General features: G+C 45.2%; 1 protein-coding gene across 1 annotated transcript in view; it reads left to right on the top strand.

Moving 5' to 3' along the window:
- The first annotated feature begins 2,710 nt into the window (after positions 1–2,710).
- LOC310669890 (tigger transposable element-derived protein 1-like) overlaps positions 2,711–24,692 on the top strand; it is a 406,885-nt gene continuing 384,903 nt past the window's right edge. Inside the window, exon 1 of the mRNA XM_083424362.1 lies at positions 2,711–2,916. The gene's annotated coding sequence lies outside the window, so the exon portion shown is untranslated. The remainder of the gene's footprint in view (positions 2,917–24,692) is intronic.

The raw sequence follows: 24,692 nt of genomic DNA, 5'->3' as shown, positions 1-24,692 counted from the left end.
TGACTGTGCCCCACATTTATTGATCAGAAGTGGGGCTTTAAAGGCGATATCCAGCACTTTGAAATGGACTTGGAAACAAAAGAGGAAGCCAATGCCAATCAAATAATACTCAGTTCTGCAGAAGCAGAGCCTGTGGGAGCGTCAAGAGAAGGCAGGTTTATCAAGTGATCTGGGACAGTGAGACAGAAGCAGCAGAAAATACACAGGCAGGCACCCCCCAAAATAAAAGCAGTTGAAGGCAAGCCTTCCAGGACCCTGGACAGAGAACAGGAACTTAGTGTTGGAATGCAACCAAGGAAACAGGGGCAATTGGCAGGCCCCCAGCCCACCGGTCCGTGTGCCAGGAGATCTCCAGTCCTTGGTGCAGCATCAGACACCCTGGCTTCAGAAGCTAGAGCATGCTACTCAGCAGAGTAAACGCTACGCAGGAATAGTGGCAGGAGAAGCCTGTGTGAGCATATTTACAAGCAGTTTATTCAGCATACATCAGGGCAAAAGGAAAACATGTCTGATCTCCTCTGTGTCCAAGCAAGAAAGCAAAAGCTATACACAAAATGGAAGTTCCCAGCAAGCTGTGCTGGAGTGTAAACAGACACGTGACATACAACAATTCCACACGTCTGTTCTTAAAGTGGAACAGAATATCCCAACACCTAGGTGCCTTCTTCAGAAAGAAGCCCATTCTCAAAGTATCCTTTTATACTCTTTAGGTTTCCTACTCATCTCAGTTTTCTATTCTCTTGCTTGGCTCAGAATCTTAGAGAGCGCACTGCTGGCTTGGAATCTAGCCTTCTATCGTCTCCCCATGATTTTCCACTGGATTCACCTCCTGCATTGGTGCATCAGATCAGCTGCCTATGCAGCCGCTGAGAAAGAGGATGCTGTCCTCCAATTGAGCTTAGAGCTGCTATCTCTAGGGTTTTCAGACATTGCTTGTTGGGCTTGTGAACTCAGCCCAGAACTTCTCAGTCTGCACCACTGACCTCTTCCCTCAGACTCTATGTCACTACTGAATTTGCGATATAACAAGTCCCAGTCAACAGTCTGGCAGCAGCAATCTCCACTAGTGGAATGAGGCAGCCCCTTGTTGGGGGCATTGCAGTGGATGCAACTAACCTGGATGCAACTAAAGCATGTGTGAAGTATTACCTATCTATTTTAGTTAGTGCTGAGACATAGATTTTGGCTCACTTAAATAGGATACCGGTGGCACTGTGGTCTAAACCACTGAGCCTCTCACCGATCAGAAGGTTGGCGGTTCAAATCCACACAGCAGGGTGAGCTCCTGTTGCTCTGTCCCAGCTCTGGTGAGTTCATGACAGAGGAAATTGTTGATGTTGGGGTATGGGGTTGCTATCCTGACTTTCAGCTCAGCCACCATGCTACAATAGCACCAAAATGTCTTAGACCAGCCCACATGAGACTGGTCCACTTTTCATTTACAGTTTACAGTGGTACCTCGGGTTAAGAACTTAATTCGTTCTGGTGGTCTGTTCTTAACCTGAAACTGTTCTTAACCTAAGGTACCACTTTAGCTAATGGGGCCTCCTGCTGCCGCCACACCGCTGGAGCACGATTTCTGTTCTCATCCTGAAGCAAAGTTCTTAACCCAAGGTACTATTTCTGGGTTAGCAGAGTCTGTAACCTGAAGCGTATGTAACCCGAGGTACCACTGTATTGCTATCCAAAGTGTATACACACACACACACACATCTACTCTTAATTAGTCCTCTCTCCTTCAGCAAAATGTTAAAGTAATTTCTACTCCCCCTTCTTCCGCAGCCCCGATATACAGTCCCCAGGGAAGAATTCATTATATCATTAACATACACAGCAATACTTTTATTGTCCCCAATACGTGACACCACCATGAGCTGGCATAGGAGACGCTTGCTCATACAAATGGCTCATGAGTGCAAATCTCCAAATCTCCAAGCAACACACCCAGTGTGGGAAGGCACTTTTGGGTGGGAGAGAGAGACTCAACATTAATGGGGCCATTAGTTAGAAATACCAACTTCTGACAGATGAATTTGTAAAAAATTAAATGCCCTCCTAGAAAACTAATATTCCAGTTCACTGCCGTCTCCAACGAGAAAGATGCTATTTGCTTGCACATAGTCTATTATGCTCTGCTACATGAAAGGTCAGGTTTAAATGTGATTTCTTTTTAAACAAAAACCCCCCATTTTTGCTTTAGTCTAAAAGTCACCCACGTGAATGACACACTCTTAAGGCTGAGTGGTATTTGTTTTAAAGAACTCAAGATTACCTAGGAAGCATTTTCTTGTTGTTTTGGGAAGGGATGGTGCAAAAGAAATATTCACTTCTGGTGCTTGACTTTTGCATAAGGGCAACTCAGCACTACAAGCATTTTTCGGTTTTTATTGATGTTTTCTTGTCATTTCCTGTCATTGTTTTCTTTCTCTCTCTCTCTCTCACACACACACACAGTCTCAGGAATTGTTGAGTGGTGGGAAATCTTTCACCTACCTCACAAGTTCACAGAAGGAAGAAAAATGACTTGAGATATTTATGTTGGTTTAAATTTGGTGAAAGGAAAAAAAAAGGTATATAAAAAGGAGGATTTCCTGGATGCCTAGATCCAGGTTTGGGGCAAGTACTCGTACTCTTTGGTGAGAGAGCCCCAGCAGAAATTTAAAACCACAAAACCACAAAGTGAAGAGTGAAAGAGACCTGGATCCTTGGCAAGTTATAAATGGTTTACTTACAAATTCTTCAAAGGTCAGATTCATGTGCTTTTCCATATAGCAGTAAGAACACCCAGGCAGTAAAACTGAGGTTCCAAAGTGGTGAATGTGTATAAATTATTTGTATAGAAACATAAAGATGGCTTGCTTGTGGTCTGAGCTGGCATGACCAGCTCAGACTTCCTTACTTGCAGGAGTTCACATGGTGGAATGGGAAGGCCAAAGGCTTGATAACCCTTCTTCCTGAGGTGAAGGGAAGTGACATAGTTAAACCTGGCTGGACAGCTTGAGCCTGTCATGCATTAATTGGACTTAAGCATGTTGGTTATAGGAGGCTGGTTATCCCACAAATTTTGGTTCCCTTTATGTCTCACAATTGTTGTTGTTGTTTAGTCGTTTAGTCATGTCTGACTCTTCGTGACCCCATGGACCAGAGCACTCCAGGCACTTCTGTCTTCAATTCTGTCTCACAATTACCCCACTCCAAATGGAGACTACAAGAAGAACAGAGAAGGTGGGGCAGAATTTAGGCAAGGTGACAGGACCATGGGTAGCTCAATGTGGAGAAGAAATAGGTTTAATCTGTAGAATCATAGAGTTAGAAGGTACCCTGAGGATCATCTAGTCCAACCCCCTGCAATGCAGGAATATGCAGCTTTCCCCTACAGGAACATGCAACCTTGGCATTATCAGCACCATATTCTAGCTAACTAAGTTTCTAGCTGAGTGTACGTGGGCACAAAGGTAAATCAGAGAATTATGCTGTGCCAGCAAAGATATGTAGTCAGCTGAATGCTTAAATAGACTATTGTTAGCTCAGGATATCTAGGTCCCACCCAGGGAAACTAAAAAGGTAAAATGTAAAGGACCCATGGATGGTTAAGTCCAGTCAAAGGCAATGATGGGGTTGTGACGCTCATCTCACTTCCATGCCAAGGGAGCCGGCGTTTATCCTCAGACACCTTCCTGGGTCATGTAGCCAGCATGACTAAACCACTTCTGGTGCAAAGGAACATCATGACGAAAGCCAGAGTGCATGGAAACGCTGTTTACCTTCCCGCTGCAGCGGTACCTATTTATCTACTTGCACTGGCATGCTTTCAAACTTCTAGGTTGGCAGGAGCTAGAACAGAACAACGGGAGCTCACCCTGTTGCAGGGATTCGAACCGCCGACCTTCTGATCAGCAGGCCCAAGAGGCTCAGTGGTTTAGAACACAGTGCCTAGGCCTAAAGCAGCCATGTTTGATTCCTCATGATTCTTTGGCATTGGCTCTATTGGTGCTAGCTGTGTCTGTGGTGAGAGGAGGATCTGTTCACCTGAGGGCTCAGTCTTAAGAGTCAAAGGCCAAGCAACTTTCTCAGACTATGGAAGTGGTAGCAGTGCTTAAGTCAGAAGAACACTACAATATCCCTGTTGTATCTAGTCCAGCATCCTGGTCTCACAGTGGCCAATAAAATGCCTATGGGAGACCTGTAAGTAGGATCTGAGTGTAATAGCACTTCCATTTGTGATTCCCAGAAACTGATACTGGAGGTGGAAAAATCCTTCATGATTTTGTCTAATTCCCATCTAAAGCCATCCAAGTGGGTGGTGATAACTGCATATTGAAAAAGCAGATTCCACAGTTTAACTCTGCACTGTACTTTCAGTCTTCCCTGCATCTCCTGTTCCCTGGTCTTATGGAAGTGTCTGCTTCCAGGTGACTTCCAGGATGCATTTTTGGCCATTCTTACACTCAGTCTTCCGGTGATCCTTCTTTTGTGCCAGGCCGCTGGGACATTACAGCTATAGTTTACAAGGTGGCTAGTAATAGGGGGTAATTATGCTCAAATCAGCATAAGAGTTTCTTTAGGCTGTGGTGGCAGATGAAGACTCTGATGTAAAAACAGTTGTCTTTTTGTTTCCTTTTATGTAACCACTTCCACTCCAATTGCCGCTCCTGAAAGTTTCCACAGTGGTCATAGGGAAATAGCCCCCTCACTAACCTGGGATGAGAGTACCTAAGCAGAAAGAGGCATTTGATGCTGCAAGAAGATCAAAAGAAAATAGAAGATGTATCTGCAGAAAGACAGTCTTGAGTTTCTTGCAAAGCATCTTGCAGCTGCAAACATGCAATTTCTGGGATGCAATTGCATTTGGAAGTTAGAGGCTTGGAATAGCAGTGTGGCAAGGCATGCAGCTCAGGTGCACATTTACCTTTTTTGCATTTTCTGCTGAGATCACTGAGTTCTTTTTGCCTCTTGCAGAGTCAGGACAGATAAAAGTTCTTGGATGACTTACATTTTCTTTTTGTTCTTGGCAGACTTTGCAAAAAGAAAGGTCTATTAGGGAAATGGAACGTGAGCTTTAAGAGGAGTTACTAAGAATTAAATATATGCCTCTTTTTTCCATGGAAAAAAGTCTGCTACGGTAGTCTTCCCTACTTTGAGGTTCACAGAAGCATCCGGTTGTTCGCTGTTGGAAAGAAGACAGTAGATTAGCTGGTCTGGTCCAACAGAGCTCTTCTTGTGTTCTTACTGTGTGCAATTATAAAAATAAAAGGAAAGGGGGGAAATACAGTATTTATAAAGGCACTCTGCATTCAAACGGCACCACTGTGGAATAAATTTCCTTTTTAACACATGGAGCTATTGGGGGGGGGAATAAAAAATCAACCTAGCATTGGCTTAACCCCCCCCCACCCCCACCCCCTGAGGTTGTATGCATTATAGATGGATACATCTTGATCTGAATAAATCTGCAGTGCTTTTTAGGCACCAGTCCGGTTAGGATCCATTACTCCTGCCAGGCAATGGTAAGATCTTTTGCACAATGCATAATTAACATATGGCATTCACTGCCATGTCAGTGACCCCTAGCTTAGATAGCTTCTATACGCAGCTAGACAAATTCACAGTGGTTAGATCTGTCACTGGGTATTTAACTATGGTAGCTAAATGGAACCTCTGTATTCAGAGAAAGTATACTTCAGAGTACCAGATGTTCAGGACATACATTGGAGAGGGCTGTGCTTTCATTACCTTGCTTTTAGGGATCTCATAAATAAGTTCTGATGTGTTCTAAGTTATAAGTTCTGATATGCAACCCACAAATTCAGAGGCAGTAGAAGTTGCTGGGAAGGGGCTTGGAATGGGCTAATGTCTTCCTATCATGACTGTGGGTATCTGATTTGCCACAGTGGGAAATACTGGAGCAGGCAGACCTTTGTTCTGATCAAGCAAGGCTCTTCTTGTTTTCCTATGAAAATGGTAAGACAAAGATGTCTTTGACATGCACATTTCTTTAACCAGAGACTGCAAATGGGGCAAAACAGGGATTGTAGGCTTTTGAAACATGACAGAAACCTCAAAACCTCCTTTACCCAAGACAATAGTGGGATGATTGCAGACATCAAGGGCAATGATGCTTCTTCAATAATACCTTTAAAATTTGCAGACAGGCAAGAAGGGACGCGGGTGGCGCTGTGGGCAAAACCTCAGTGCCTAGGACTTGCTGATCGTAAGGTCGGCGGTTCGAATCCCTGCGGCGGGGTGAGCTCCCGTTGTTCAGTCCCGGCTCCTGCCCACCTAGCAGTTCGAAAGCACCCCTAAGTGCAAGTAGATAAATAGGTACCGCTTACTAGCGGGAAGGTAAACGGTGTTTCCGTGTGCGGCACTGGTGCTGGCTCACCAGTGCAGCTTTGTCACGCTGGCCATGTGACCCGGAAGTGTCTGCGGACAGCGCTGGCTCCCGGCCTATAGAGTGAGATGAGTGCACAACCCTAGAGTCGGTCATGACTAGCCCATACGGGCAGGGGTACCTTTACCTTTACCTTTAAGAGGGGACCTACCATCTTTCTCCAGCAAGGGAATTGTCACTATCCCATGGGGGGGGGGGAATCATATGACCTTGAGGGGAGGACATTAGAGTGCCACAAAATAAAGGCATACTTTTCTAAAGCTGCATAGCTGCTGCTGCTGCTGCTTCTTTTTAAAGCACAGACACGTTTAAACAATGAACAGGGCTAAAGGGTTAAAGAGCCTCATTCATCTTCCCTTTTACAACTCTGCTGACTCGGAACCTCGTTAAGCCAGTTTAATTCTTCTTTCTTTCTGTGAGAACACACACACACATATAGAATGGAAAGAAGCTGATCTGAATAGGGAGAAGAGAACACATCTACTTAAAGCAACTTGAAAAGGCAATTATATAAATTATCCCTCCTGACTCCCATATAACAGTAATTCCTAAATTAACAGCAATGCTGTATGAATTGTGCGTGCATGCATGCATGCACACAAAAGCTCATACCAATAACAAACTTAGTTGGTCTCTAAGGTGCTACTGGAAGGAGACACACACACACACACACACACACACACACTGAGAGGGGGCAGAGAGGGAGGGAGAAAGAGTTTGGCAGCCATGCTGCTATTCCTACAGTTGCCAATTCTTTATCCGTTTATGGCTTTGGCTTCTACTTTTGCAAATAACACCAGGCAAGTTGCATATAGAGGCATCAGGTCTCCAGCATCCCCAAGATGCAAGACCTGTGAGACAGATCATAACAATCATGGGTTGGGGGCTAGAGATGCTTGAGGAATATGAACCGATCCAATCTCCAGCTTCTGGACTTTGCATCCAGAACAGAATGCTACCCTTCAGATTTTGCGCTTCTCCAAATGTTTCCCCAAAATGTGCATTTTAGGGTTAAACACATTTAGAAATCCATGATTTAAGTGATAACAAGACATATTGCCCATGTAGTCCAGCATCCTATTCTCAAAGTGGCCAACCAGTAGGACGTGAACAAAAGACCACTCTCTTCTCCTGCAGGTTCCAGCAACTGGTATTCAGAAGCTCTACTGCCTTCAATTGTGGAGGCAGAGCGTAGTAATCATGGCTAATAGCCATGATTCCTCCATGAAGTTGCCTAATCCTCTTTTGAAGCCATCCAGTTTGGTGGGCATTGCTGCCACATGTAGGAGTAGGTGCCTTAGTCAGAACCCACTCGGAATACTGTGTCCAATTCTGGGCACCACAATTTAAGAAGGACATTGACAAGCTGGAACGTGTGTAGAGGAGGGCAACCAAGATGATCAAGGGTCTGGAAACTAAGCCTTATGAGGAGCGCTTGAAGGAACTGGGTATGTTTAGCCTGGAAAAAAGGAGACTGAGAGGAGATATGAAAACCATATTCAAATATCTTACAGGCTGTCACATGGAGGAGGGAGCATGCTTGTTTTCTCCTGCTCTGGGTGGTAGGACTTGAACCAATGGCTTCAAGTTTCAAGAAAAGAGATCCTGACTAAACATTCGGAAAAACTTTCTGACAGTAAGAGCTGTCCAGCAGTGGAACAGATTCCCATGAAACGTGGTAGACTCTCCTTCCTTGGAGGTTTTTAAGCGGAGGTTGGATGGCCATCTGTCATGGATGCTTTAGCTGAGATTCCTGGATTGCAGGGGGCTGGACTAAATGACACTTCAGGCCCCTTCCAACTCTAAGATTCTATCATTCTATGATGTTTATGAGTTCTAGGGTTATCAGAGACTGAGAAAACGTTTTCTCTATCCATTTCCTCCATGCCGTGCAGATTTTTATAAACTTCTGTTATGTTGCCACTTACTCACCTCCTCTCTAAACTAAAAAGACCTGATAAGTGACCAGAACTATACACCGTATTTCTAATGCAGTCATTATGATACTGCCAGTTTTACTTTTGATTCCTTTCCCAATGATGCCAGGCATGGAATTTGCCTTTTTCACTGATGCAACACACTATGTTTGGAAATTCATATTCTGTGAGAAAAGACATATTTAAATACTATATGAATTTCCATACTGGTTTTTGATTTTTAAGCAGATTGATGTGGAAATGGGAGAGAGCAGGCTTGTGATAAATGATCACATGTGAAACTGACACTGACCGGAAACAGATTGATCAATGCATCCCCAAATGTAGCCACATGGATTTGTAGAATGGGGTATGAGGATGTCATTGAGTGTGGACCTGTGGTGCCAGTCTCTTTTAAGGTCCACCCATTTTTTTCTGGAGTTTTTAATGGATGGTGTAAATTGGGTTTTGTTTGTAGTTTGCTTGGTTAGCCTGCCTGTTGTTCTCATGCTGCATTTTTGAAGAGTATTATGAGCTGAGATGCTCATAATAGGAATGCGGGTGGCGCTGTGGGTTAAACCACAGAGCCTAGGACTTGCCGATCAGAAGGTCGGCGGTTCGAATCCCCGCAACAGGGTGAGCTCCCGTTGCTTGGTCCCTGCTCCTGCCAACCTAGCAGTTCGAAAGCATGTCAAAGTACAAGTAGATAAATAGGTACCGCTCCGGCGGGAAGGTAAACAGCCTTTCCATGCGCTGCTCTGGTTTGCCAGAAGCGGCTTAGTCATGCTGGCCACATGACCCGGAAGCTGTACGCCGGCTCCCTCGGCCAATAAAGCGAGATGAGTGCCGCAACCCCAGAGTCATCCGTGAGTGGACCTAATGGTCAGGGGTACCTTTACCTTTATGAGCTTAGAACTGCTGTACAGTATTGACTCATGGTATATTTGTTCATAATCAGTATTTGTATGCTGTGAACCTTAACAGGCACCCATTGATACCAGTCTCTGAAACCTGCCTGGAGATGAATACTGTACTATTGTGGGTGAATTGCTACTGGTCAAACTGCTAATAGAGCAGAGAGGGGAAACACATGGCTCCCAATGCTCACTTTATTGCCCCATTCTTCCATCACAGAGTTCCTCCCTCCCTGCAATTTCTTCCTTATTTTTCAAGGCTTTTTGAATTTCTCCCCCCTCCTTTCTAGGTCGTTTCAAAACAATTGGAAAGGCCAGTATTTTAGTTGAAAACCCTCAATTTATTTTAAACTTTTTTTCCCCTGGTTAGAGAGAGAGAGAGGGAACAAATTGGTCAGTTTCTACTCTCACTTTCTCTTACCACACTAAAGTCAGCCCAGTATACCTGAAGGAGTGTCTCCACCCCACATCATTCAGCCTAGACACTGAGGTCCAGCTCTGAGGGCTTTCTGGCGGTTCCCTCGCTGCGAGAAGTGAGGTTACAAGGAACTAGGCAGAGGGCCTTCTCAGTAGTGGCGCCCGCCCTGTGGAACGCCCTCCCACCAGATGTCAAGGAAATAAACAAGTACCTGACTTTTAGAAGACATCTGAAGGCAGCCCTATTTAGGGAAGTTTTAATGCTTGATCTTGTGTGTGTGTGTGTGTGTGTGTGTGTGTGTATCCTGTTGGAAGCTGCCCAGACTGGCTGGGGAGCCCCAGCCAGATGGGCGGGGTATAAGTAATAAATAGATCAGTCACTTATATTGGGCCTATTGTGCTAAAAAGCAATTCCATGGAGCCTGGAGAGATGGGGTGGCAGAGAAAGAGTGAGGGAGATCTATACAATCGTGACAGTTCCTCTATTTTGGCTCCAGCTCCTCATATAATCAAATTCAGCCCAATCTTTGGTGGGTCAACAACCTTTCACTGGAAAAAAGTTTTCCCATCCCTTTCATAAAGATTACTGAGATCATTTATGTAAGAAGGACTCTGAGAACACATGAACATTCTGCAAATGCACTAAGTATCACCTGTACTTCCTTCCATCTCTGGTTTTAAAAAGCACAGACACAAAACCATAGGGAAGCCGGCCTCAAATCGTACGCCGAAGGTTTTACAGCTGTGCGTAACAACACCTTTTCCCTCTCCATCCTGGAGAACATCAATGAACATGCGTGACTGTAACCTTCTAATCTGCTAACAGGCCTATTAGCCGGTGAAAAAGTCCTTTAAGCGAAAGCAGTTGAAGCTTCATCAGTCACTGTGAAGGTACTAAAAGCGAAAAAAATAATAAATCCCACACTGTATGAAATAATCCTCCGTACTGGCAGGCAGATGAGCAAATAGCCCTTTTTTCCACCTCTAATTTCGGAAATCCCCAGTAATGCTGAGATGGATATGTCCTGATTTATAAGGCTGTAGCTAGCAATTATTTCCAGAATCCCTTCATCTCGGTTGTAAAAAATTCACTCCGGGCTGATAATTAAAGAGCAATTCCTTCACCTTGGCATCGGTTTTGTAAAAACAGAAGAAGAAGCAATTCTCCCAGTATTAAACTCCGCAAATATGAAATGAGAGTTTGATTCCCTAAGTGAAGATAATTATTCAGGTCTAGGGTTTTTTTAAAATAATAATAATAAAAAAATCTGCACTACAAATTTTCAGTGTAACTTTCTAGACCAAAATAGAAACAAAGATATCTGGTGCTGTTTTGGCCATATCCACCTCGCTTTCACAACTAAATGTTAAAATATCTATGCTACTGTTGCTAACTCCATGATGCACTATTGTTCTATTATGTTTAGATTCACACCTGAAATCCATAAATGGCCACACAAACATGTTGCTGCTCTGGCAACAGCGATCAAAACAAATCCTAGCAACTTGGGTGTTGAAATGAATTTTATATTCAGAGAGCTGATTCCAAAACCAATATCAGTAATGGCAAACTCTCTCTCTATATGTGTGTGTGTGTGTGTGTGTGTGTGTGTAATCTAAACTTAATTTGGGCATTCAGAACAAACAATTAACATCAACTGAGCCAAGAAAACTGAATTGAGCTCACTTGTTTTGCACCCCACAACCTGGCCCTTCTTGATACCACCCATGCATTTGAGAAGGCTTCCTGAAGCTCAGCAACCTTCCAAGCATGAAGGCTGTCACCGTGAGATGCCACCCTCAAGGTTCCAGCTCAAAGACATGGTTTACTCTCATCCAGCAGGCTGCTCCACTGCAGACCTCTTCCCAAACATAGGGACAGTGTTGGGTAGCAGATAGCATGGAGTACAGGCATAGGCACAGACTGTGCTTATTTTTTCCCCAGTGGGTACTCAAGGGTACACAGTACTGGCAGCTGTTTTTCATTGTTGTTAGAAAATGTAACACTTACTGTAACAACTCCATGGGGAGTACCAGCACCGATTTTTCTAGGGGGGGAGCACTGGGCACAGTACAAACGCACAGTGGCGTATTGTGGGGGTGCAGGGGGGTGCCGCACCGGGCGCAACATCTGGGGGGGCGCGCTCGCACTCGCAGCTCTCTGCACCTACCTGGCTCACTCACTCTCTCTCACTGCAGTGCTGGCTGTGCAAATCCGATCCGAGCCACCGGGTCGCCGCTACTGTGGAGGGGAGGGTGCCAGGCATGCGGTGCAGTGCGGAGGGAGAGCGAGGGACTATCTGGGGGAGGGACAGTGCAGCGGGGGGCGCAAATTACTTGCCTTGCCCCGGGTTAGGGGGCGCAAATTACTTGCTGACAACCCACGCAACGCCACTGCAAACGCATGCTGTCCCCCATCCAAAGGCAACATCCTTCTTTGGCTTTTGTTGCACCTTCCTTGAATGTTTTGGCTAGAATGTCTCCTTGAACTACTGAAAATCCTTCTTGATTGTCTGGCTGGGGATACAGAGGAATGTGCAAGTTAGCCTACTGTACAATGGGAATATTTGTATTCGTTGCTCCACCCACTTTTACCTCTGGCTCTGCTAACCACTGGCATGTGGCCCTCAGAAGGTAGCTCAGAAGTCAATGTGGCCCTTGGTCTAAACAAAGGTTATCGGTCACTGCCCTAAGGTGTTAATGTATTAATTAAGCATTGATGTATGAACTGGCCGTTATTCTCATAGTCCATATATAATTTCCTTTCTGTAGGTCAATTGGCCCAGGGATGGCTTGTCAGCATCAAATTACCAGCACATAATTTACAAAATGATTTTTGCACATATGCCTTTGTAACTGTCGACATGCTGTGCCAGTTCAGACAGTCAGGATGGTGAGGTGTGGACTTCCAATCACAAGGTTTTGATGCATTTTATCACCACAGGAAGGCATAAACAGAGACCTAACACTCCCTTTGCTCAGCAGGAGCATTCCAGGAAATGGAGACAGAGGTGAGGGTGGAAAATACTTGCAGATGGCCATTCAAAAGCAACAGATATGGAAAAACCCCAGGAATGTCCCAGGTGCAGGTACCAGGCAATGTTTAAAAATCCAATGAAGAAAGACAGGCAGCTTTAACTTCAGTGTGGCTTGATTCCAAGCACATATTCTTAACACTGCAGCAATTAAGATTGCCAGTGAAACACTGTAGCTAAGAGGCAGAGCTGTGAATCAGAAAGTATCTGGTTCAAATCTTTCCTTTGCCATGAATATACTAAGTAAAGGTAAAGGTAAAGGACCCCTGAACGGTTAAATCCAGTCAAAGGCGACTATGGGGTTGCGTTGCTCATCTCGCTTTCAGGCCGAGGGAGCCGGCATTTGTCCACAGACACCTTTCCAAGTCATGTGACTAAACCGCTTCTGGTGAAACGGAACACCGTGATGGGAACCCAAGCGCACGGAAATGCCATTTACCTTCCTGCCACAGTGGTACCTATTTATCTACTTGCACTGGTGTGCTTTCAAACTTCTAGGTTGGCAGGAGCTCTCTTCATCTTCAGCATGAAGAATAAAAATACTACTGACTTTTCCTACAGTATTGTAAGGCTTACAACTAGATACCACATTCAAAGGACCTTGACCACTTAGAAATGCTACACAATGTTAAACATTATTGAGCCCGACTCTCTCAAAAACCCCACCCTTGTGTCCCAAGTTCCTCACCCCAATGGAAATGAAACTAAGAAAACCAGGAGCACTATTTACTATTTGTAGTAATTCCAATGGCATCCCTTAGTGTGTTGCAAGCAAAGCCATTGATGATCTCTGAAGCAGGGGATCAGTCAGCTACCAATCAGAGTAGATCAGAGTGGGGAACCTTAACCCCAGTGGCCAATTGTAGCCATCCCAGACTGGTGCTTTTCTGCAAGTGTATTCTGCAACAAATCAAAATAGTGGTGGGTTTATACTGGACCCATCATTCTGCTTTATTAGTTGTTCTGTGAAGCAAGTTATTGCATTATTATTTTCTGGAGGGGCACCCATGCACTATAGTGCAACGAAAAATAAACTAGGACATTTGTGGCATGAAAAATTACAGGATTTCAGCAGGATGTTATGGGACATGCACTAGCTAGAAACACAGCAGTGTATCCACCCCTAAACTTTTGCAGGCACTAACAGTATTGGAAACAGGAAAGACATGTAAATGCCCACATACCATTAGGAACACAAATAATCATGAATGCACAATAAAAAAAGAGGGCAGAAGGGGGGCCATAGTAGTTAGCTGAATGAATGTTATCTGAACAACAGCAGGAGAGCTGGGCTGTATTTAATTTTTATTTTTATTATTTTATTTTCCCTTCAACCCAGCCAGAGATCAAAACCATAGCTTAGGAAACTGCAGTGAAGGTGAAAATGCCAAAGAATCACGTGAGCCAAAGTCAGGCAGCTGCTTTTGAAAGCAGGAGGGAGGGCAAGGTTATCCTGATTTCACTGATTGTTTCCAGGATAAAAATGACAAAGCTTTTTAACTTGGTGCAGAAGGCTTCTTCATATACGTATAAGCACACTTTGCACACATAGCATCCATGTACGATGCATGAGACATTATCACAGCTCAAGGACACATTCCTTCTATGCAAAAGCACTTGAGGAAGTGGCTGAGGGGGGCTTGGTCTAGGAAGAGTCCCAAGGAACAGATAGGCAGGCCTGGATTGGGGCACGTTCAGTCTCTGGGCCTGAGGTGGCCCACTGTCTGCACAGAGGCTGCAATGTGCTGCACAAAACCCAAAGGCTCCCGGTTCAAGTCTTGGCAGCTCCTCATCCTGTGTTTGACCCAGATTGCAGAGCTGCATAGATAAAGATCACATAATATATAATAACAGTTCTTAACATCATCATATCTGGCCATGTCTCCAATGGGGAGCAATGGACATGTTTTTAAAGATGGTAAAAGGAAAGTCAGGCCACTTGCTCAGAATAAGCTGTTACAAATTAAGAGTTCAAGGCTGGGGTGACCTGAACAAGTGAACACATCTAGGGTGCAGTAAGAAGGCATAGGGGGATGGAATCCGAAGCCTGCACACCTCCTGGGTGACCAGGAAATATTTTTATACATCAAGCCACCCAGAGGGTTTACCATGGTACGTGCTGATTGGTTACAAAGCGTTGGTGTATATGTTGCCTTACGATCAAGGTATTTGCACACTATTCAACTTTTTCTACTTGTTCTTCATTTCTGTGGTGTATTACTTCCTTACCTTCACCCTTGTTATAGGAGGGGGTGTTCTCCTTGCTGTTCCTCAACAGTACGTTCCAAAGGGAGGGGTAGCGATTGCAAAAAGCAGAGCAAATAATACGCAACACACTCGCCTCAGGGTGGTGGCTGCTGCTGGCCTAAAATGGTGTTTGTCTGGTTCTGATCCTCTACAAAGCCATGCATTATGGCACAAATATAGCTTTGGACTGGTCCTATACCTGCAGCCAAACACAACAGATCACATTAAGCCACTGAGGACTATAGCAAGGGTGCGCAAATATCAGAGACAATCAACACTGGGCAGCAGCAATCCATTTACTCTGCACAATGGCATCTACTTAGTAAGAGCAGATAAGTCATGACAACAAGGAATTGCATCAGCTTTAATAGTCTCTACACCAGAGTCCCATGGACTGCAAGAAGATCAAACCTCTCCATTCTTAAGGAAATCAGCCCTGAGCGCTCACTGGAAGGACAGATCCTGAAGCTGAGGCTCCAATACTTTGGCCACCTCATGAGAAGAGAAGACTCCCTGGAAAAGACCCTGGTGTTGGGAAAGATGGAGGAGAAGGGGACGACAGAGGACGAGATGGTTGGACAACGTTCTCGAAGCTACCAGCATGAGTTTGACCAAACTGCAGGAGGCAGTGGAAGACAGGAGTGCCTGGTGTGCTCTGGTCCATGGGGTCATAAAGAGTCGGACACGAATAAACAACTAAACAACAACAACACCAGTGGTGGGGAACCTTTTTCAGTCTGAGAGCTGCACTCCCTTCAGGGAGACTCTCCAAGGGCCCCATGACAGTGTAGGGTAGGGCCTGTGGCAAATTTTACCTTTGTACAGTAGGCTGGTTTCTAGGCATACTCAATGCACCACTCCCCTCTATCGCCTTCATCCAGGCAAGTGAGAGGCCTTATCGGAGTCTGAGGACACCTTCCAGCCAAGCAAAACACATTCAGGGTAGAAAGCAGGGCCATTAATGCATGTGGCCCAGGGACAGTTCTGAGGGCCAGACAGGCAGGACCACATTTGGCCCCTGGCCTGAGATTCCTGGTTCTCAACTCACCCAAATGCTGGTTCCAAGATGGGGCAATGGAATTCATACTAGTCTGTCCCAAGCACAGAAATGACTGCTTAAGACACCTACCTGCCATTCTGGAAACAATCATTTTGGACTTCTATCAGTGGTCGCTGTGTGCACCCCATGCCTGGGCGGAGGGGGAACCTTCAAAGATACAGGTATTCTATTATGAAAGAAGAGAGATGGTAGTAGCAAAGGTAGATTTGGGGAGAGGAGGGCGGGCCAGGAAAGCCTTTTGATGTCTTGTTTCAGAGAACAAAGAAGCAGAAAGGTGGAACTTCTGCAAGATGAATTCTTTGGAGGAGAAAAAGAACTTGCCACTCACACTCATAAATTCTTGCTTAACAATTTGAGGAAGAGAGAGAAAGAGAGAGAGATTCTTTCATAAATGAAATACATCTTACAACTTGCTTGGGGAGCAGCAATACCCAGAGCAAAAAGCAACATGAGAAGCAACACTTAGGAGCCAGCAGTACTTCAAGTGCTAAATGGCGAGAGAGAGAGTATTATAGAATTATGGAGCTGGAAGGGACTTTAATATAGATCAGCTGACTTCTGGTGCCACAGCTTCAAGAGGAGGGATGGTGGTTAGGGGAGGGATGGTGGCTCAGCAGCAGAAGACTTGTTTTGTATAGGCCCCAATCTGTAATATACATTTAAAACCTCATCATACCACTTTAAGCAGCCATGGCTTCCCCCAAAGAATCCTGGGTAGTGTATGTTAAGGCTGCTGACAGCTGTTAGGAGACCTCTACTCCTCTCGCAGAGCCACAATTCCCAGAGCAGATACTGTGGGAACTGGAACTCTGTGAGGGGATTAGGAGTCTATCAATTCTCAGTACCCTTAACAAACTACAGCTCCCAGGATGCATTGGTGGGGCAACCATGATTTTTAAAGTGGCATGATGATGCTTTAAATGCATCGTGAAGATGAGGCCATACAAAGAGTGCTAGTTTCAGGACCTGAGAGATCCCTGCTGCCAATCAGTGTAGATAGTTCCAAGTTGGATGGACCAGTGATAGAAGGCAGGTTTCTGTTCAGAGGAATGTTATAGAATTACCTCAGTAGGACAATGAAGGATAGAGGAGAAATCCAACTCAGTTCACATTTAAAGGTGAACCCACCTAGTTTGTACTATGGGAACCAAAGCACAGATGTCCTTGAAAATCCGCACCTCTCTGAATTTTGCAGTGCAATTCCCCATCCAAGTGCTGCTTATAAAAAGGCATGTACTTGGGGAAAATGTACACTAAAATGCAGGGCCAGGCCATTGATGAGACAAGGTGAGGCAGTGGCCTCAGGGCAGCAGGCTTATGACAGGTGTGAGGGCCAGCAGATCCTGCCTCCAAGGAGTGCGCCGCTTGCCACCTCCTGCATCTGTTGGCTGCTGCCACTTCTGCTACACACCCACCACCCACCTGCCACAGCATGCATGCCCACTGCCTCCTCTGCTGTGTGCCCATGTGCTGCTGCCAGCAGGCATGTGGTTGGGTGCACGACAGAGGAGGAGGCAGCAAAGTGGGACACCACATTTGCTGTTTTGCCTCTATGGCAAAATGCCCTGGGCCAGCCCTGTTAAAATGCACACATGAATGAAAACAGCATTTAAAAATGCATTATATAAGGAAAAATTGCTTTGCCAAAATGTGCTCATCAGGCAAAATCATGTACAAAAATGTCTACATTAATTTGCACTGGAATCCTGGTGCATTCTCACAAGGCCTTTTTTAAGAAGAAAAAATGCATCTCAAGCTGATGTTGAAATGTGGAGAGCTGAACTCAGGAGCTCAGGAAAACGAGAAATGGAGAGAAACAAAACCTGAAGGATCCTTCCATCCTAGCTACAATATATGTTTTCATGCAGGAGGTCTCAGGTCCATTTTCTGGGATTTCCACACAGGACTAGGAAATACCTCCTGTCTTAAGCCCTGGACAGCCAATTAAACTAGATGCACCAACATCCTGATTTGGAGTAAGGCTTATTTTGTATGGCTGTGTGCCTCTCCCTGATCAGATGCTGAAAACAAGGGACTTAGATATGAGAGCATGGTTGGTGATGCAGGTATATAATCCTTGCTACGGTCACATGGGCATCAGAAAGCCCTGCAGCATACAAGGGGAAAGTAATGCAGTTGTCATAGAGCTAGAAGCAGCGGGAAGGTGGTGAGACAGCATGTCTCCTTGTCAAGGCTCAGAGCAAAATTTGTAGTCACTGTGAGCGACAAGGTGCAGCTACAGAAATCTCTGACCTAGATTCCATGGGGTTTCTTGTTCACGGTGACTTGGTTAGCAACAAGCGCATGGCGGTGGGTGACTCCAGTTGCCCACTGCTCGCTCCTCATGGAGTCCTTGCTACATTACTATGTAAATGCTGGGCTGTTGAGTGCCAGGCACAATTTCGCCATTGCACAGAAAACTCCATAAGGCTGTATTTATTGGGAGGCACAATTCCATTTCCTGAAGGTCTCAGCTTCTTCTTCTTTTTTTAAAGCAACTTCATTCCTAGCTGTCTTATACTGAGCAAGATCATGGGTGCTTTAGTTGAGATTCCTGCGTTGCAGGGGGTTGGACTAAGTAGCCCCGGGGGTCCCCTTTCAACTCTACAATTCTGTGATTCTATGATGCTTTTATCTGTAGGTTTGCCACCATACGTCGGGAAAATTCCTGACATGTCCTGGGTTTTGGGTGTAAAAATGGTGTCAGGGAGCTCCACAATTTTGGTGGCTTCCTTAAAAAATATCTCAACTCCTGCCCCTCTGCAGGGAGTCCATCTAAGGGTAAACCACCAATAGGGGACCCTATGACTTACATCAAATAGGGGCATCCCGAGGGGTACCCACTGGGGTCGTGGCATGGCAGAAGCCCACGTCCAGGCATCAGACAGAATCCACACCCCTGGATTCCTTTAACAGGATACCCTTAATGAGGAGGGGCAGGCAGAGGCTACAACCTCCCCTCCATCCAAACAAAGGCTTACCCTATGCATAACTGCTGGCAAAGGGTGAGAGAAGAGAAGGGCCCTCCAGCCGCACCGGGGTTTAAATTTTCCCCACATGCTCCCTACTGGCACTGATTGGACAGTGGGGCCACCCCTGGACGAGGCCCTGCCCTGCGCTCCTGACACAGCCAGGACGGCATGATGGGGGTGTCAATCTCTGCTGGACCACTGCAGGGACCAGGACGCCTGGCTGCAACACTGCCCACCGGAAAAGGTGAGTGGACTTCTTAGCCAGTCACTACAGTGTGAACTATTTGCCATCACCATACAGTAATCACAGCAGTTGAGAAAAGCCCAAGAGTGTTTGACAGGAAACTCCCCTCTCCCCCCCCCCCACCCTCAGTGAACAACTGTAGAGCAGAGCTAAGCAATGGCAGCCGTGTGAATCTGCTTCCCAAGTAGTTAAGGCATGTAAAGAGCAGAGCAAAATTGGAGATCACTGAAGTGAAGCCATGGGCTTTTTCAGTCCAGTGAGTTGGAACATAGTTAGCATGAATATATTTTCTATTTTTAAAAAGTAGCATGAAAGCAATCTTCATTTGCTAGTAGTACTCTAATTGCAATCAATTCTGGGAGGAAAAAAATTGCACCAAAGAATGGGGGTGAAAAACATGTACACAGATATTCTGCATCAAGGCTTCCAAAAGCTTACAAAGTACAAAGAGCAATAGTGAATGATGTGCACCACTCGCCTGACATTGGTCAGTTGTGCTGCTGCTTACCTAGAGTAGAGGGCCAGGGGTAAACGAGGTCAGTGTGCTGCAAATGTATCAGTGGTGCCAGTCCAGTGCTCCTGCCAGTGTGTTTGCACTGTGCTGGCCTCACCACCACCGCATCCCTCCCTATCTCCCAACATATGACAGAGACACAACCAACCAGAGGTATGGTGACAAGTGTCGCCCCACCATGTCATCTGCTACTGAGCATATGCTTTTAAACAAACCACAGTTTCTCATGGTGTCAGAACTCAGAACAGTGGTGTGTTTGAACTCTGGTCAGTGAAAGGCATAAAGGCAGGATCAAACCATGTTTCCAGATCCTCACTTGTTCTGAAACTGGAGTTAAAACAAAGCATATTTACTCCAGTCTTCCAGATTTATCTCAGATTTTGTTTATCTCAATAGTCAGTAGCACCAAAACAGCTCTGGGAACATGTGCTAATTTTATCTACATATGCAACAGAGTAGGGTAGGAAAATGCTTGGTCCCATTTCGGATAGCAGGTGGGAGATGTCTTTTCAGAAAACTCCCATCATGTAAAAACCAAAATGATCAAGAGGATGACGTGACCCCCGCATGAGTAAAGTTAACAGCATTTGAAGCATTTTAGTTTAAATAAAGGGTCAGTAAGAGGGGACACGATGGAGTTCTATAAAACACTGCATGGTGTGGGGGAAATTGTGGGGGGGGGGGAGTTTCTCTCTCCCCCCCACCCCACTCCACCCCCATAATATTAGAACTCAGGGACATTCAATGAAGCTGAATGTTGTCTCTCTTGGCTCAGTCGTTAGAGCACGATTCTCTTTAATCTCAGGGTCGTGGGTTTGAGCACCACATTAGGCAAAAGATTCCTGCATTGCAGGCAGTTGAACTAGATGCCTCTTGTGGTCCCTTCCAACTCTACGATTCTAAGATTCAAGACAGACAAAGGGAAGTGCCATTTCGTACAGTGCACAGTACAATGGAATTTGCTCCCCAAAGATGTAGTGATGACCACCAATTTGGATGGCTTTAAAGGGGGATTAGATAAATTCATGGAGAATGTGGCTGTCAGCCATATGTTCTACTTTCACTGCTGGAGGCAGTATGCCTATTGAGTACCAGTTGCTGGGAACTGCAGGAGGGGTGAGTACTGTTGCTTCCCATGGGCATGTGTTTGGTCACTGTGAGAAGAGAAGGCTGGGATACATGGGTCTTGCTTGGTTGGTTGAGGATGGGAGTGGGTCTGTGTGTATCTCAGGCTTTTCAAGGCAATAACGTCTCTTACTTTGGCCTGGCCCACCAATGGCTCACCACTCTCAGAAGGTTCTCCACAAGGGAATGTGCCTCTCGGGTGGAAAGAAAGGTTCCCTGTCCCTGATTTTACTGGGAAGACCTGGTTCAAGACCCCATATATATCACCCCATATATGCTCCCCTGAGCTCCTTAGAGGAAGGGTGGGATGGAAATAGGGTGGGTTTTTTTAACCTTCAGATCCTTTCACCCCGTTTGGATAGCATCCTCAGGCTTAATCACCACAACACCATCCTGCCTCACGAGGCCTGCTGACAGAGCCACAGTACACCAAACAAATGTTAGCCCTACAGTTCAAAGCCATTCCTGCTGAGGTGTCAGATCGATGCTCGAATGATGCTGTGGAGCACAGAAGCCGGAGGCAGGGAGGAAGAGGTCAAGGAGAACATGCTAACATTCAGCTCACAGAGCAGGAACCACTAAATCAAAGACTAATATTCCTGTATGATAGAGAAGCAAGGAATTTGTCCCTGGTCTGCCACAATATCCATTCCCTATTCATTTCTGACAGGCATAAGGGCCAAACTGTGCAGCAGAAAAATGAAGCCTGCAGTGACCCATTATATTTTGCTAGCAGAAACTCTATCAGAAACTCCTCACTTTCACTTGCATTCTTATCTAAGTGGCAAGAGCACTTAAGCTTGGATTAAAGAGGGACTAGTTGCCTTCAGCAAAGGATTTTGGGGCAGATGTTTGGAGGCCCACTCAGTGGAATGAGCAGGAGGGCTGCCAAGCACAACAAGACTAGCTGGCCCTATGTTAAAGAAACACTCATTGCCATTTAAAGATCATGTATGATCATGTAAATGCCATTAAGTCCAGAGTCTAGAATTACCTGATGTATTATTGAATAGGAATTCCTCCCTAGTTTGGATTAATAAACTCTAGGTTCCAAAGCAGAATCAATGAATTAAGAATCTTCAGTGTTTTCCCTCTTTCATTTAATTTCCAAATTTTGTATAGAGGTTGCCAGAGTTTTCTGTTCTTTCTAACCTCTTGCATTATTCTGCTCGTCTGTATTACCAGTACACACATAAGCATTGGTAAAACTTCAAAAAAAGAAAAGGAAAGGAAAATATGTGATTGCATGTATAGTTTTATCACAATCCTTTTTGGTGTGCTGTTTTATTAGTGCTCAGGGCCATACGTTTGTGCATCACTCAAACAACATACAAAAATAATCTTGATACAATGGTATGTAGAAACATGTCAAAAGCTCTTTTTTCGTGGTGTTTTACAGTGCACTCTTGCACATCAGTATTGCTGAAGGGGAAAAGATACAAATCAACTGAAGCAATCTATGCACACTCCAATTCCAAAAGCAGTTTTTGAAATTATTCTAGTTATACCAGAATCCAGGAATGCAAAACAGAGGGAATCTATGGAATCACAGAGTTGGAAGGTTTCTTGGGGGTCATTTAATCCAACCCCAGGGCAATAAGGAATCGTGAAATTACATCATCTCTTACAAATGGCCATGCAGCCTCTACTTAAATATCTCCAGTAAAGGAGAGCCCACCAATTTCCTAAGAAGCCAGCTCCACTGTGTAATAGCTCTTACAGTTAGAAAGTTTCTCCTAATTATTAGCTGCAATACGCTTCCCTGCAATTTCCACCCATTAACTCTAGTCCTGCCCAAGTCTGTTCTATCTTCTGCATGGTAGCACTTAGGATATTTGAAGACTACTATTACCTGTCCCCTTAATCTTCTTTTTTCTGGATAAGCAGCCTTTTTCAATCATTCATGATAGGACTTGTGCCCCATCTGCACTATGCAGAGGAGTCTTTAAATACATCCCTCTACCCAGGGAACTCTGGGAATTGTAGCTCTGTGGGGGGAATAGGGGTATCCTAACAACTCCTAGCACTCTTAACAAACTGTAGCTCCCAGGATTCTCTGGGCGAAGCCACAACTGTTTAAAGTGGTGTGATACTGCTTTAAATATATAGTGCAGATGCAGAATTAGTTTCTGGGTCCCTCATTATCCTGGTCACCTTCTTCTGGAATGATAAAGGAACCAAAAGGGGAAATCCATTCACCTCTAGAGTTAAGTCACTTGCAAAATTCCCAAGAAAATTTCTATCTCACAGTTGTTTTCTTGGCTCAGAACAATAGATGACAGTTTGTGTGCTAATGGCCAAGAGCACATGCTATGAGAGACCCTAACCAAAGGATTACTATAAATCTAACTGTGCTATGAATTCACTCAATGCCTTTATGCAAGCCACTACCTCCCAGCCTCTTTCCTTATTCTGTGAAATGGTGGTAACAATATTGGGCAACTTTATATGGATGTCATTGAGCTAATACATGATAAGTCCTTTGGATGCCTTGGAAACTCAGAAGATTGGAAGAACAAGAAACTGAGAGCAGTAGCATAGCATCATTTGCCAACACCTGGGGTAGGCATGTGTGTGCCAAGCAAGGGGGGCATGTGCCAGGTGTATGCACCAGCCCAACCCTCACCATCACCAACACCAGAGCAAACCCACTTGCACCAAAGCAGGGCCACACTGAACCACCTGCCCACCCGCCCATACAGGGGGGAGCCCAGCTAGCCAATGCAGCCCTTGGAGAAGGGGTGGGGAACGCCATTCTGTGCTGGGGTCTCCTGTGGGGGGCACCTGGTTTGCACCCCCTCAAAAATTGTGTGCCCGGGGCCACGGCACCTCTGGCACCCACCACGCTACGCACCTGACTGAGAGAAACCAACATTGGCAGATTTGCCTGTCTCTATCTGCCACCTGAGGTGGTTGCCAATGAAAGGGGAAGCCTTAAAAAAGGCATGTATGGATATTACTTGTGTGGGTGTTTAAAGCATCAGAGCGCTTTCTGGGCACTTAAAAGCTTCATGTCTGAGCACTTCCCCTCTTCCCCACCACTTCTTTCCCCAGGAAGACCCACCCACTCATCAAAACTGAATCAGAACAGTCCATTTGGGTTTTCAGCGAGTTACCATTTGCTCCGATTCAGTGGCAAAGAGCAGGTTTTCACAGACCTGTGCCTAGAAACACAGCACAAAAAAAGAAGTCTGGATGAGCCTGGAATCTTATCTCCCATGAGAGCATGCCTTCCCTGGCCCATACTGAATGCAGTTGACCAGAAAGAGCATCTATGATTTGCAAATTAATCACTCTTCCCCTTGGGTAAGGAACAGCACAACTATATGCCAGCCCAGCATGATGCAGGCAACAGGCTTGATCACCTGTAAAATACATTTCAAAGATATTTAACAAGCCGAACATCAAAACACATACACACAAAGGGCATCTGTCTCCCTCTCCCTCTCTCTGACAGAAAGAAAGGTTCAGAGATGTTGGAGATAACAAAATAATATTTTTTCTTCCTGGACATGCTCAACTTTAAAGGGGGGGGGAGAGAAAGAGGTGCTCTCCTTTTGGGATTGCTGACTCCCCTAAAAATTCACTTCCTCCCTGGACAATAGCAGCATTATCTAGCAGGTCATGTTGTTCGGATGCCTGATTATCTTCTTCCAAAGGTACTACTCTATTCCAAACTTAAAAATGGAAAGTATAATGCTGGTGGTCAACAAAAGAAGTTTAAAGACTCTCTCAAGGCAAATCTTTAAAAAATGAAGTATAAACACCAACAACTGGGAAACACTGGCCTGCGAGCACTCCAACTGGCGAACAGTCTTTACCAAAAATGTAATGGGCTTTGAAGACACTCAAACTCA

This window comes from Podarcis tiliguerta, assembly GCF_965153285.1.
Source record: "Podarcis tiliguerta genome assembly, chromosome: Z".
NCBI lineage: Eukaryota > Metazoa > Chordata > Lepidosauria > Squamata > Lacertidae > Podarcis > Podarcis tiliguerta.
The sequence above is the reverse complement of the archived record's forward strand: the minus strand, read 5'-3'. Positions and strand labels throughout refer to the sequence as shown.